The sequence below is a fragment of the Rana temporaria genome, chromosome 2 (assembly GCF_905171775.1).
Source record: "Rana temporaria chromosome 2, aRanTem1.1, whole genome shotgun sequence".
NCBI lineage: Eukaryota > Metazoa > Chordata > Amphibia > Anura > Ranidae > Rana > Rana temporaria.
In genome coordinates, this window is record NC_053490.1 from 296,232,807 (window position 1) to 296,245,227 (window position 12,421).

A 12,421-nucleotide genomic window follows, 5' to 3' on the forward strand; every position below is an offset into this window, starting at 1 on the left:
CCCCAAGGGGAAGAACTAGTATTGTGTATTGAATTAATTTGCAAGTTGATTGAATGGAAGTGAATATTTTCTGTAGCAGCTGACAACCAGGAATAGTCGTTTATAATGAAACTGTATGTTTTTGCTAAAAAGCACTATTTAGCATAACAAATTATTAAGCAGGCACAAATCTACATCAGAAGTAATGCTATTAAAGGTGAGCAGTGATGTAATTGCAAAGCAAATACACATTTTAATGAATAACAAAAATGTGTCTAAGATAAACAGAAACTGGGTGTAATTACTGGGTGATTGATGTAATACACAGTTCTATTAATTTTTTGTTTATCTAAAACAGTAATTGTTCTCTTTCTAGACCAGGGGTCTTCAAACTACGGCCCTCCAGTTGTTCAGGAACTACAATTCTCATCATGCCTAGTCATGTCTGTGAATGTCAGAGTTTTACAATGCCTCATTGGATGCGTAGTTCCGCAACAGCTGGAGGGCCGTAGTTTGAGGATCCTTGTCCTAGACTTTCAGGGCCAGATCCACAAAAACCTGGCGCAACTTAAAAAATCCCATTTAAGTTACACTGCCTTAAAATTTCTACCTAAGTGCCCGATCCACAAAGCACTTACCTAGAAATTTCAGGCTGTGTAACTTAAATCCGGCCGGCGCAAGGCGTTCCTATTCAAATGGGGCGAGTCCCATTTAAATGAGGCGCGCTCCCGCGCCGGCCTTACTGCGCATGTGCGAAGTTACGTTACGCCGAGTTTTGTGGATCGCGCCAGGTAAAAAAAGTTGCGTCGGGAAAAAAAAAATTAAAAAAAATTTGACAGCGTCGCTCGGCATGCATTCCTGAGAGGGAGAACTCCATGCCAATTTTCAAATAAAAACCGGCATGGGTTCCCCCCCCAGGAGCATACCAGGCCCTTAGGTCTGGTATGGGTTGTAAGGAGACCCCCCCCCTACGCTGAAAAATCGACGTAGGGGGTCCCCCTACAATCCATACCAGACCCGTATCCAAAGCACGCTACCCGGCCGGCCAGGAATGGGAGTGGGGACGAGCGAGCGCCCCCCCTCCTGAGCCGTACCAGGCCGCATGCCCTCAACATGGGGGGTTGGGTGCTCTGGGGCAGGGGGCGCACTGCGGGCCCCCCCACCCCAGAGCACCCTGTCCCCATGTTGATGAGGACAGGACCTCTTCCCGACAACCCTGGCCGTTGGTTGTCGGGGTCTGCAAGCGGGGGGCTTATCGGAATCTGGGAGTCCCCTCAAATAAGGGGGCCCCCAGATACCGGCCCCCCACCCTAAGTGAATGGATATGGGGTACATCGTACCCCTACCCATTCACCTGGAGGCAAAGTGATAGTTATTAAACACACAACACAAGGGTTTTTAAAATCATTTATTAGTCTGCTCCGGAGGCCCCCCCTGTCTTCTTTAGCTCTAACACCAGGGGGGGCTTCTTCTTCCGCTCTCCGGGGGGGTCTTCTCCGCTCTCCGGGGGGGCTTTTTCTTCCGCTCTCCGTGGGGGTCTTCCCCGCTCTCCGGGGGTCTTCTTCTATCTTCGCTGCTCTCCGCTGTTGACTCGGCGCACCCCGGTTCTTCTCCAGCTGTCTGGTGCCTTCTCCTTCAGCGCTGGCTGCCTGCTATCTTCGTGTGTTAGCTCAATTACTAGCAGGCAGCCAGCGCAGTCTTCTGTGACGTCATCTTCTTCTCTTCTCTTCTTCTCCCTTCTTCCGATGTTGACCCGACGCCTCTTCTCGCTGCAATGATGGAAGCGCGCCTTGCATCCCATTTATATAGGCCTCACCGTCCCATCATGCTCCGGTAGGTACCCACGTGGTGGGTGCCTACCCACGTGGGTACCTACCGGAGCATGATGGGGCAGTGAGGCCTATATAAATCGGATGCAAGGCACGCTTCCATCATTGCAGTGAGAAGAGGTGTCGGGTCAACATCGGAAGAAGGGAGAAGAAGAGAAGAGAAGAAGATGACGTCACAGAAGACCGCGCTGGCTGCCTGCTAGTAATTGAGCTAACACACGAAGATAGCAGGCAGCCAGCGCTGAAGGAGAAGGCACCGGACAGCTGGAGAAGAACCGGGGTGCGCCGAGTCAACAGCGGAGAGCGGTGAAGATAGAAGAAGACCCCCGGAGAGCGGAGAAGACCCCTCCCGGAGAGCGGAAGAAGAAGCCCCCCCTGGTATTAGAGCTAAAGAAGACAAGGGGGCCTCCGGAGCAGACTAATAAATTATTTTAAAAACCCTTGTGTTGTGTGTTTAATAACTATCACTTTGCCTCCAGGTGAATGGGTAGGGGTACGATGTACCCCATATCCATTCACTTAGGGTGGGGGGCCGGTATCTGGGGGCCCCCTTATTTGAGGGGACTCCCAGATTCCGATAAGCCCCCCGCCCGCAGACCCCGACAACCAACGGCCAGGGTTGTCGGGAAGAGGTCCTGTCCTCATCAACATGGGGACAGGGTGCTCTGGGGTGGGGGGGCCCGCAGTGCGCCCCCCTGCCCCAGAGCACCCAACCCCCCCATGTTGAGGGCATGCGGCCTGGTACGGCTCAGGAGGGGGGGCGCTCGCTCGTCCCCACTCCCATTCCTGGCTGGCCGGGTAGCGTGCTTTGGATACGGGTCTGGTATGGATTGTAGGGGGACCCCCTACGTCGATTTTTCGGCGTAGGGGGGGGTCTCCTTACAACCCATACCAGACCTAAGGGCCTGGTATGCTCCTGGGGGGGAACCCATGCCGGTTTGGATTTTACAAATTGCCGTGGAGTTCTCCCTCAGGAATGCATACCAAATGCCGTCGCTTGAATGTGCTTTTACATGGTGTTACTAACTTTACACTTTGTAAAAGCAGCCCTAATTTTACACTTGCAAACTAAAACTTACGGCGAAAAAACGAAGCTGAAAAGCTTTGTGGATCGCCCTAAGTGCTAATTTGCATACCAGAAGCGGCATTTTGACTCGAAATGCCCCCAGCGGCGGATGCGGTACTGCATCCTAAGATCCGGCAGTGTAAGTCCCTTACACATGTCGGATCTTCTGCCTAACTTTGGAAAACTGATTCTGTGGATCAGTTCCAAAGTTAGAACCAGGGATACGACGGCTTACGCCGGCGTATCCCTTTTGAGGATCTGGCCCTGAGAACTTAATTTGGTAGTATAAACCCCTCCATATATAGTATATTACACTATTAATCTTTCTTAAAAATAAAAATGGAATACAATGATGTATCCACCCTGAGGTCCTTAGATTCTCATCTAGCAGCTATACCTATATGTCAGCCTATAACATATTAGGACCAGGCCATTAAATCAGTTTTCTCCCACTGAATCTTGGCTCTCTTGGACAGCTCAGACTCAAGGAATTATAGAATCCTGCTTCTGGCACTAATATGTATAGCAGAATTGTGTCACTTCTGGTTTTAGAATGAAAAGTGTAATTTGCATCAAATCTGTGAGTTATTACTAAAGTTATTACACTTCCTTCTAACCGACAGCGTGACAGTTACATTACTGTTAAGTATTGTATTTCTACATAGGAATACTGGGCTCTTTTACCCCCTTTCTGCCCAAGTCAATTTTCAGCGTTCAGCGCTGTCACACTTTAAATGACAATTGCGGGGTCGTGCCATACTAAACCCAAATTAAATTGTTATCCTTTTTTTTCACACAAATAGAGCTTTCTTTTGGTGGTATTTAGTCACCATTTGGATTTTTTTTTTTTTTGCTAAATACACAAAAAAATACAGAAAATTAAAAACAAAAAATAGTTTTTCATAGTTTGTTATAACATTTTGAAAACAGGTAATTTTTCTCTTTTACTGATGGGCACTGATAGGCTGCACTGATGGGTACTGTTAAGGCGACATTGGTGGTCACTGATGAGGAGACACTGATGGGCACTCATTGGCAGCACTGGTGGGCACCGATAGGCAGAACTGGTTAGCACTGTTGGGACTGCCCTGATAATGCCCTGATTATCAGTGTAGATGTCCCTTTTACACAAGCCAGTTATTGTCTCTCCTCTCCTTATGCTGATAGCATGAGGAAATGAATGTCGATAACCGACTTGTGTTTGCATGATGATCAGCTATCATTGGACACAGCTGATCATGTTCTAAAGAGGCGCTCATTGACTTTACCCAGATCTGTGATCAGCTGTGTCCCAAGCACAGAGCTTGCTGCCTGCACGCTGCCATGGGAGCATGGTAGGCATGATCATTGGAGGACATCATATGACATCCTCACAGAACTGCCTGGCCATGCGTTAGTCATCATTCGGATATAGTGCATTCAGCATGTGGTTAAAGTTGAACTCCAGTCAAATATAAAAAAATCAATCAATGCAGTAGTGCATTTATAAAAATCATTAAAGTTATTTTTAAGTATAATTAGCTTAATACCCCATAATCCTCTACACTGCAGCACTCAGTCGAAGGGGAACTAGCATTATTATTATTATTATTATATAGGATTTATATAGCTCCAACAGTTTGTGCAGCGCTTTACAATATAAAGGGAGACAATACAGCAACAATACAATTTAGTACAAGAGGATTAGGGGGGCCCTGCTCCTGAGAGCTTACAGATAGCATTAGCAGCATATCAGGTTGCTGTGCAGTGCACATGTTACAGGGAACATGCTAGCACGAGGTGAAAGCAGAATGATGATGTCATGAGCATGCTACTGTTGTTTCATTGGCCAGTTAGTCAGCTGCAGGTCTGGGACAAGGGGTGGGCAGCAATTGAAGCCACCCTGGGTGCATCGGTATGGGGGGCACACAGGGCATGCTCCAGATAAGTGACTGACAACCAGTGGGCTGTCTTAGCATGCTCCTACATGCACACTCTCCACCGTATCTGCCCACAGCTGGAACGAGAAAAAACACATTGCGTGTGCAAATATTTTCTAGCTGCAAGAGAACAGGTGTTTGGCCTTGTGTAGCATGTACTTAATGCCAATTATGGGCAGCTGGAGCAAGAGGGTGGAAAATGAGTGCAGTACATCTATTTTACATCAATCATTAGTCATGGGGGAACAGGGGCAGTTTGATATACTTGCCCTCTGTGCTGGTGAAGGAGCAGGGCATGCTATCTGGCAAGGGTGTCTTGATTTTTACAATATGAGCATAATATAGCATGTAAAAACAGTTACAATTTATGTGCTTTGTTTATGTATTTTAGCTTCTTGCAGTTGTGTGCGTGTGTGAGAGTCTGTGGGGTTGATTTACTAAAACACAGAAGAGTGAAAAATCTGGTGCAGCTCTGCATAGAAACCAATTGGCTTTCAGTTTTTTGAACAACCTGAAGTTAGAAGCTGATTGGCTACCATGCGCAGCTGCACCAGGTTTTGCACACATTTTAGTAAATCAACCCCTGTGTGTGTATGTAAAACCTTGTGTACATGTTTTCTTTTTTTTGGTCTAGTGCTTCATTAAAATCTTTTTTTTGCATATAAAATATTTAACTTTTTTTTTTTTTTTTTTACATTGCTTTGTTGTTTGTTGATTATTTACTTAGAACTACAATATTCATGGAATGTGATTAATTACAGTAAAGTGAGACTGTATCTCTTAAATCAAGTTCCTGGCTATTTTTGGAACCCATGGTGCTTATCTTACAAGCCACAAAGTCACTTCCCAGAATTTACTTCCAGTCTTTCATGTGAGACTGCAGATTAAAGATGTGGTTTCACAGCTTGAGAGCAACAGGCCTGAGCTTGGTGAGAGGCAGATGTGCGTCTTTGTGTTTGGAGTGCTGATTTATTGAATGCTTGTGACAGAGCAGTCTTTTACATCGAAAAGTCTGATATCCCATGGTGCTCCCTGTCCACAGGCAACTATGCTCACCTCGGGCCTTAAGGCGAGAAGTCATTTGCAATTGATTTTTCTTGATGTTGCCAGCTTTTAATGAAATGTGTAGTATCTGTAGGGACAAAAAGAAAGAGAATTGTCTTTCTGCAGGTTTTGCATGCATGACTAACCTTTCTGTAGAAGATGTCCCTGAGTTCCCCATCTTATTAGGGGAGCTGTCACTGGTTTGTTTCTCCTATATAGCATCATAAATCATGGTTTGAGTATGGACCAATCAAATCTCAAAGTTATGAAGCACTAAGCCTCCTTCTACTTTCATAACAGAGTCATCCCATGTGCAATGATTCAACTCATTTTAAGTAGAAACTCTTTCTAGAAAATTGTAATTCTTTAAATAATATTTGACCAGGTAATCTTTCTGGAGACTTCATTAGTTCTAATTCTATCTGTTTTTCATCAAAACATGAAAGTCAGAGAACTTTATTTAATAACGCAGTGCAAATAACAAAATATGAGCTGTATCTCATAGCAACTAGCTTTGTTTTAGCAGCTTAGTATAGGCACACTAATATACGATTGGTTGCTGTAGGTCACTACAACACATTGTTAATAAATAAAGCCTTGGGTGTTTCTTTTTATTATAATCTTTATACCTGGCAGCATTTATGGTTTTCAGGGACATATAAAACAGGCTATATGTACTGAAAACTGCAGTAATTATATGCTTTGCCATGCAGTCATAAATTATTTTTTGTATTGACAAAAATAACAAGCTTTGAGATTCTGTAAGATACAATCTATCCCTGGAGTTTAGGGAGAATTGGCACTGACAGTACGTTAAAGAAAATGTAATATGACCCTGGTTTATTGTCACTATAGGCATAATTTCTCCCTGTCAGATTATACTGTCTTCCTTGTCCTGGTTGGTTATTATTACTCTGGTGCTTTGGTCTGCTGTTTTTTTTTTTCTTTTTATCCTTTTAATCTACATACGGAGTCAACGTGAGCTTTTCTGGTATCTATGGCAAAGATCATTGTCTTTATCCTTTAGTCAATAGGCAGTCCCACAAAAGTTGGGATATGCTACTAAGAAGACCCTAGTTTAACCTGTGTGTCAATTACACAACTTAGGAAGACCGTGGAGTACCAGAAGATAAATATTAAATCATGTAAAGCAAACAGATTCGTAAAAGAACAAGGATGTGCACACAAATAAACATGCATCGTGTCCTTTGAAAAGACGATAGAAAAAAAAGGTCTTTAAGGGCTCCTTTAAACTCATGTCAAGTGGTTCCCTCTACAGAGGGCATTTGACAGGTGGTGAGGAGGCATTATGTTGCCATCTCACTGCCTGTTTTATCGCCCAAAAACCTGCACCACTGTGTCGCAACCATGTGCATTGCATGTGGTTGAGGGGAAGTTGTGGCATTGCCCCATTCCATTCAAGTACAGGCTGTTTTCATTTTTTTCCACAGCATGTGTACTCCCCATGTGCAGTTTAAGGGGGAGAATTTGGGGGCCTGAAAAATATGGTTTGGTTGTGTGTTTTACCACCCCCAATAGCAAGTGTAAACAAGGCCTTATATCAGAAAATAATTGAAATTCTGCTAGCCCATTAGACTTGTATAAAATGAACAGTTTAGCATACCCAGTGTCAGGTATACCGACTGTAAGAATGGCAAGATCTGTATAGCTACACTCAGGAAACTGAGACCAGACTATATACTGTATGATTTAAGCAAGTTTATTAACAGTAAATCCAAACACCAGCAACTAAAATACACAGAAAGACTAAAAATACAAGAAAACAATAACCAACTGACAAAAATACCTAACAACCTACCTAACTAAGTAACAGAAAGCCTAATGACTAACTCTTCATACAATATATGCAAAATGGGGAACATAGATCACAGAGTAAAATTGTAGGTGTAAAGAAAAGGGGAAACCAGGACTGGTATTAGAAACAAAGGGAGCAGATATGAGGCACAATACAGACAAGAACACACAGGAATCAGGTTCAGGGTTAAACCACAAGCAGTGGCTTGCTATCAGGGTAAAACACTGAAGCCCATGGGAACAGTAGAGGAGGAACTAAATACCCTCCCAGCAGCCAGCACCAGGTGAAGACTGATTACTGGGATCTGATGGCTTCTGGGAGACACCCAGTGGTGGACAATGGAACTACAACACTCCACCCAGGTAACCACAATGCCACCAGCAGGTGATTCAGTTCCTGACATCCAGTTAATATTTCCCCTATTTTCCCTAGAAATACAGCTTTTTAATTTGAAATCAAATCATGCTGAGCATGTGGCCAATTTAGATGCAAGAGCTTAGATGTTGAGTTGTTATTTATATGTAAATATATATGTTTTTTTTTAGATATCAGTTTCCAAACTGGACCTAAATTGTAAAGACATAAAAGTCTAAAATGGCCTAGACTCAGAAAGCTGCCCTGAAGTACCTGGGAAAGGCTGATAACAGAAGCTATGCTTCCTACTGTAGACCAAACTATACTACTAATGTCTGACATGTGCTGTACTTATTCATAGTATTGTATGCTAATTTACAAATAGCCCCAGTATTTCTCAAATCTGGAATTGATAGTATATGGCCAGTATAATAACTCAAAGTATAAAAAAAATGTATTATAGAGTGGGATCTAGCCTTATTATGCACTATCTTTACTGCTATCTTTTTGTTTAAAGTTGTTGTAAATCTTTTCATATATCTAGTGAAAAGACTAGCCTAAAGGAATACGGTACATAGAGATGAAACAAATCCTCTTTCTTAGGGTGTATCTCTTTACTCCTTACTCTACAGCCTCTTAAAGCACACATTTTACACAGCATTTATGAGCTTCCAGAAGCAGGGGGTGGGGATCTGAAGTCACACACTGCTTATCACAGGCAGGAAAGCCAAGTGTAATCTAAGATCTAAGTGGAGGGAATTAACACCCCCTCTACACAATCTCATAGGAAAGCATGCTTAGCTGAGGCTTTAGCTCACTTGTGTGCTGGTGGGGGGACAGGGCCACCTCCAACCTCTATTTTAGAGGTTTACAACCTAGTAATCCTTACTTTTGACAAAAAAAGCAAACTACATAGCTGGTGCCCTGCATTTCCATCTGCCTGGACAAGCTGGTCGAGATTTTTTTGTGACAGAGAAAAATGCCTGTCAGTTTCTCAGAGGGATATTTCCCCCTCCCATTTTTTCTCCTCACAGAGACACACACAGACACACAGGGCTGTTTACTCTGCATCCTCCCCTTGCCACTATTGGCAGAAGAAGTAGAGCCAATGACAGGATCAATTACATGAGCAAATTAGAAGGGCTTTAGCAAGCAGCTGCAAAGGATTCTAGAATGTGTAGTCCCCATCTAAAATAAACCATAGCTTTCTATGGGAACAGAAATACAAGAGCCAGCCTGCTTTAGGAAGCAGGAAACTAAAGACTCCATCTTGCTTATCTGAGGGTATTGATACAGCACAATGCAGATGAAGAGATCAGACCTAAGGGAGAGGTGCTGCCTCCTAGGTGATTTTACCATGCAATTTAGGCCTCCGTCACCAGTTGGAACATCCAGTCTGAGAGGGATCCCAGGTGCACGTACAGGCGCACCTGCACCAATGGTGAAGTGTTCCAGTGTGAGATGACTGGTTGGATTGCCAGGAGAGTCTTCTTTTTCCAGGACATTCATTTGGGCCTTGACTGCAGGATTGGGGAGATTTTGCCCATTTACAGGAAACATGGACACTGCACCAAGGAAGAAGTTAAATGGACACTGTATACAGACATCATTGCTGTTAGTCATCTTACTGACACTTGTAGTGCCACAGGGCTAAAGGATAAGGTCATCCATTCCCAGGGACACGGTATACAGACACCATTGTTCTTTCACCATTGTTGCTGAGAAAGATTCTGCCTTCCTCACTTGATAATCCAGGCCAGGTGTGTTGGAGGGACTATTTATGCTGGTTGCTGGGATCTTTTGTCACTGGGGGTCTACTTTTCAGGGATGGGTCTATTGTTGCTAGGGGGGTCTATTATTGCTGGTTCGGATCTATTTTTGCTGGGGGGGTGATCTATTGTTGTTGGGGAGTCTATTGTTGCTGGGGGTGTATTGTTGCTGACTGCAAGGGATCTATTTTACTGCTTTTCTTGCTATCATTAACAAATTCCATACAAATCACTTAGCACCACAAAATAATTTGTTCTGTATTCTGTAAAAAGGGCAGAACTGAAAGGTGGTTAGGGGGTCAAACCAAGGGAGGGTGCTTGGAGGTGGGTAGGGGTCAGAGCCAAGGGGTCAAAGAGAGGAGTACCTACACCTATTCTCTGAAAAAAAAAATGCCCAGGTATTTCAGCTTATAGTCCTTAGATGTGGTGTTTGCATATATTTTTCTCAGGATTTTTTCCTTTATTTTCATTTGATAATCTAAAAGCACACTTCAGTTCATCTCTGCAATACAAACACATTTTGCTATGTTTTTTGTCTCTCTAAAAATGCTGCTTATACAGAAACTTACCTGTTGATCCTACCAGAGATCCCATGAGCTCATTATTTCCTGTTTGAAGTGATAAACAAAGCTTTTGCTGCACTAAAATGCTATAAATAATTTCTGATTTAGGTCTCTCATGCAACCCCCCCTCCCCACCCCATCTAAATGAGATGTGGAAGTGGGGTGTAAATTAATAGTATAGAACTCTCTGGCCCGGATTCACAAACAGCGGCGCATATTTAATGCCGCCATAGCGTATCTTCTTTACGCTACGCCGACGCAGCGCATAGAGGCAAGCACTGGATTCACAAAGCCAGTGCTGCCAAATCTGCGCTGGGTTTCCAAGTTGTAAGTTGGCGTAAGTGGAAGTGGACGTGAGCCATGCTAATGAGGCCCGACCCCATGCAAATGATGGGCCGAGCGACAGACAGATATTGCCAACTGCGCATGCGCCGGGACGTGAACGCATCCTTCTGTGCATGCTCAGAATCACGTCAGAACAACTGCCTAAGATACGACGGATCACTGTCTACGGCGTGAACGTAACCTACGCCCAGCCTTATTCACGTCCTACGTAAACGATGTAAAATACGACGGCTTGTGTTCCCTGGTCCATACCTTTGCATGGGTTGCGCCTCATATATGGGGAATAACTTTACGCCGGACATACGACTTACGCAAACCACGTATATTATGCGCTGGGCGCAAGTACGTTCGTGAATTGGCGTATCTTACTCATTTGCATATGTGCATAGAAAATCAATGGGAGTGGCAAATGCGCCCAGCGTAAATATGCGCCCACGATACGATGGCGTAGGCACGTTACGTCGGTCGTAGGAAGCCTATTTTTAGGCTATCTTAGTATGTGGGTCGGCGCATAGATACGACGGCGCACATTTGTACTTACGTCGGCGTATCTTGAGATACGTTGGCGCAAGTGCTTTGTGAATCCGGGGCTTTGTGCTTTTCAGTCTGCTACAGCGTGACAAATGTGCTCTCTCCATTCCGAACGCTAGTTTTACCAGAACGAGCGCTCCCGTCTCATAACCTGCTTCTGAGCATGCCCATTTTGTTCACGTCGTTAAAGCCTACACACAACCGTTTTTCACGAAAATGTGAGAAACAACGCGAAAAAATGTTCTAAATTTTTAATGGCCATTTTTCACGTCATGAAAAATGCTCTGGAGCCCACACACAGTCGTTTTTTAATGACTTTTAAAAAAAAAATGTAATTTTTCACGTCATGAAAAACGGTCGTGTGTAAGTGTTGAAAAAATGTACTTTTTAAAATTTTGCAAGGATATAAACTAAAGGACCATTTCGACAGCTCACATTTCAACTGATTCCTGCAGACGTAGCTGCAATTGGAGTCTTAGGTGGCCCAACAAGCACCACACAGATCAACTGAGCTGGGTGGAAAATTATTGGCACAACAGTTACTGTATCAAGAGCAGACACTGTTTGGGAGGGCCATTGTATTCAGGCAGCTGTGGATGCTGTGGCTGCCTGAATACAGTAGCCAGCAATGGAGATTCACCCATCCACACTGTTAGCATTATAGATTTTTAGATTGATTTTCCACAAACTGGATGAGAGAAAATCAAGGTGGGCTTTCATAGGTGTGCGCAGCCTATTGTATTAGGGTGTGCACCTCAAAGCTCAAACACATATGCCTTTGTGATATATTAACCGGCCTCTTCCCCACTCGTCATCCTAAAACAATGGGTGGGAGCAGGTGAGCACACAGGGGGACCTGGGTAGAAGAAATAAAAAGAACTGGGACAAGAGGGGTGGCATACATTGGTACCAATCCCCTGTATTTTCCTCATGTGGCAGCTGAATATCGGTGAGAGGAAGAGGAGGAGAAGACTACTTTCAGCTGCTGCAGAAGAAAATACAGATCAGCCCATTAATTTCCACTCCAGTCGCCTATACTGTCTAGGTTCTTGGGATAGGCAAGTAAGGATCATGGCTTACCTGTCACCTGCCCACGATTGATGGGTTGCCAACTCCAGGATTAGGGTGTGCCCAGGCACACCTGGCACACCCCTTGCACACGCCTATGTGGACTTTACATAAGTAAAAAATTGTGCCATACTGTTC

The 12,421-nt window shown here is 44.2% G+C and overlaps 1 protein-coding gene across 1 annotated transcript in view; it reads left to right on the forward strand.

Annotated features, from left to right (window-relative positions):
- The window catches only part of GRIK3 (glutamate ionotropic receptor kainate type subunit 3), a 710,309-nt gene that overhangs the window by 480,179 nt on the left and 217,709 nt on the right, over positions 1-12,421 (forward strand). The gene's annotated exons all lie outside the window — the stretch shown is intronic.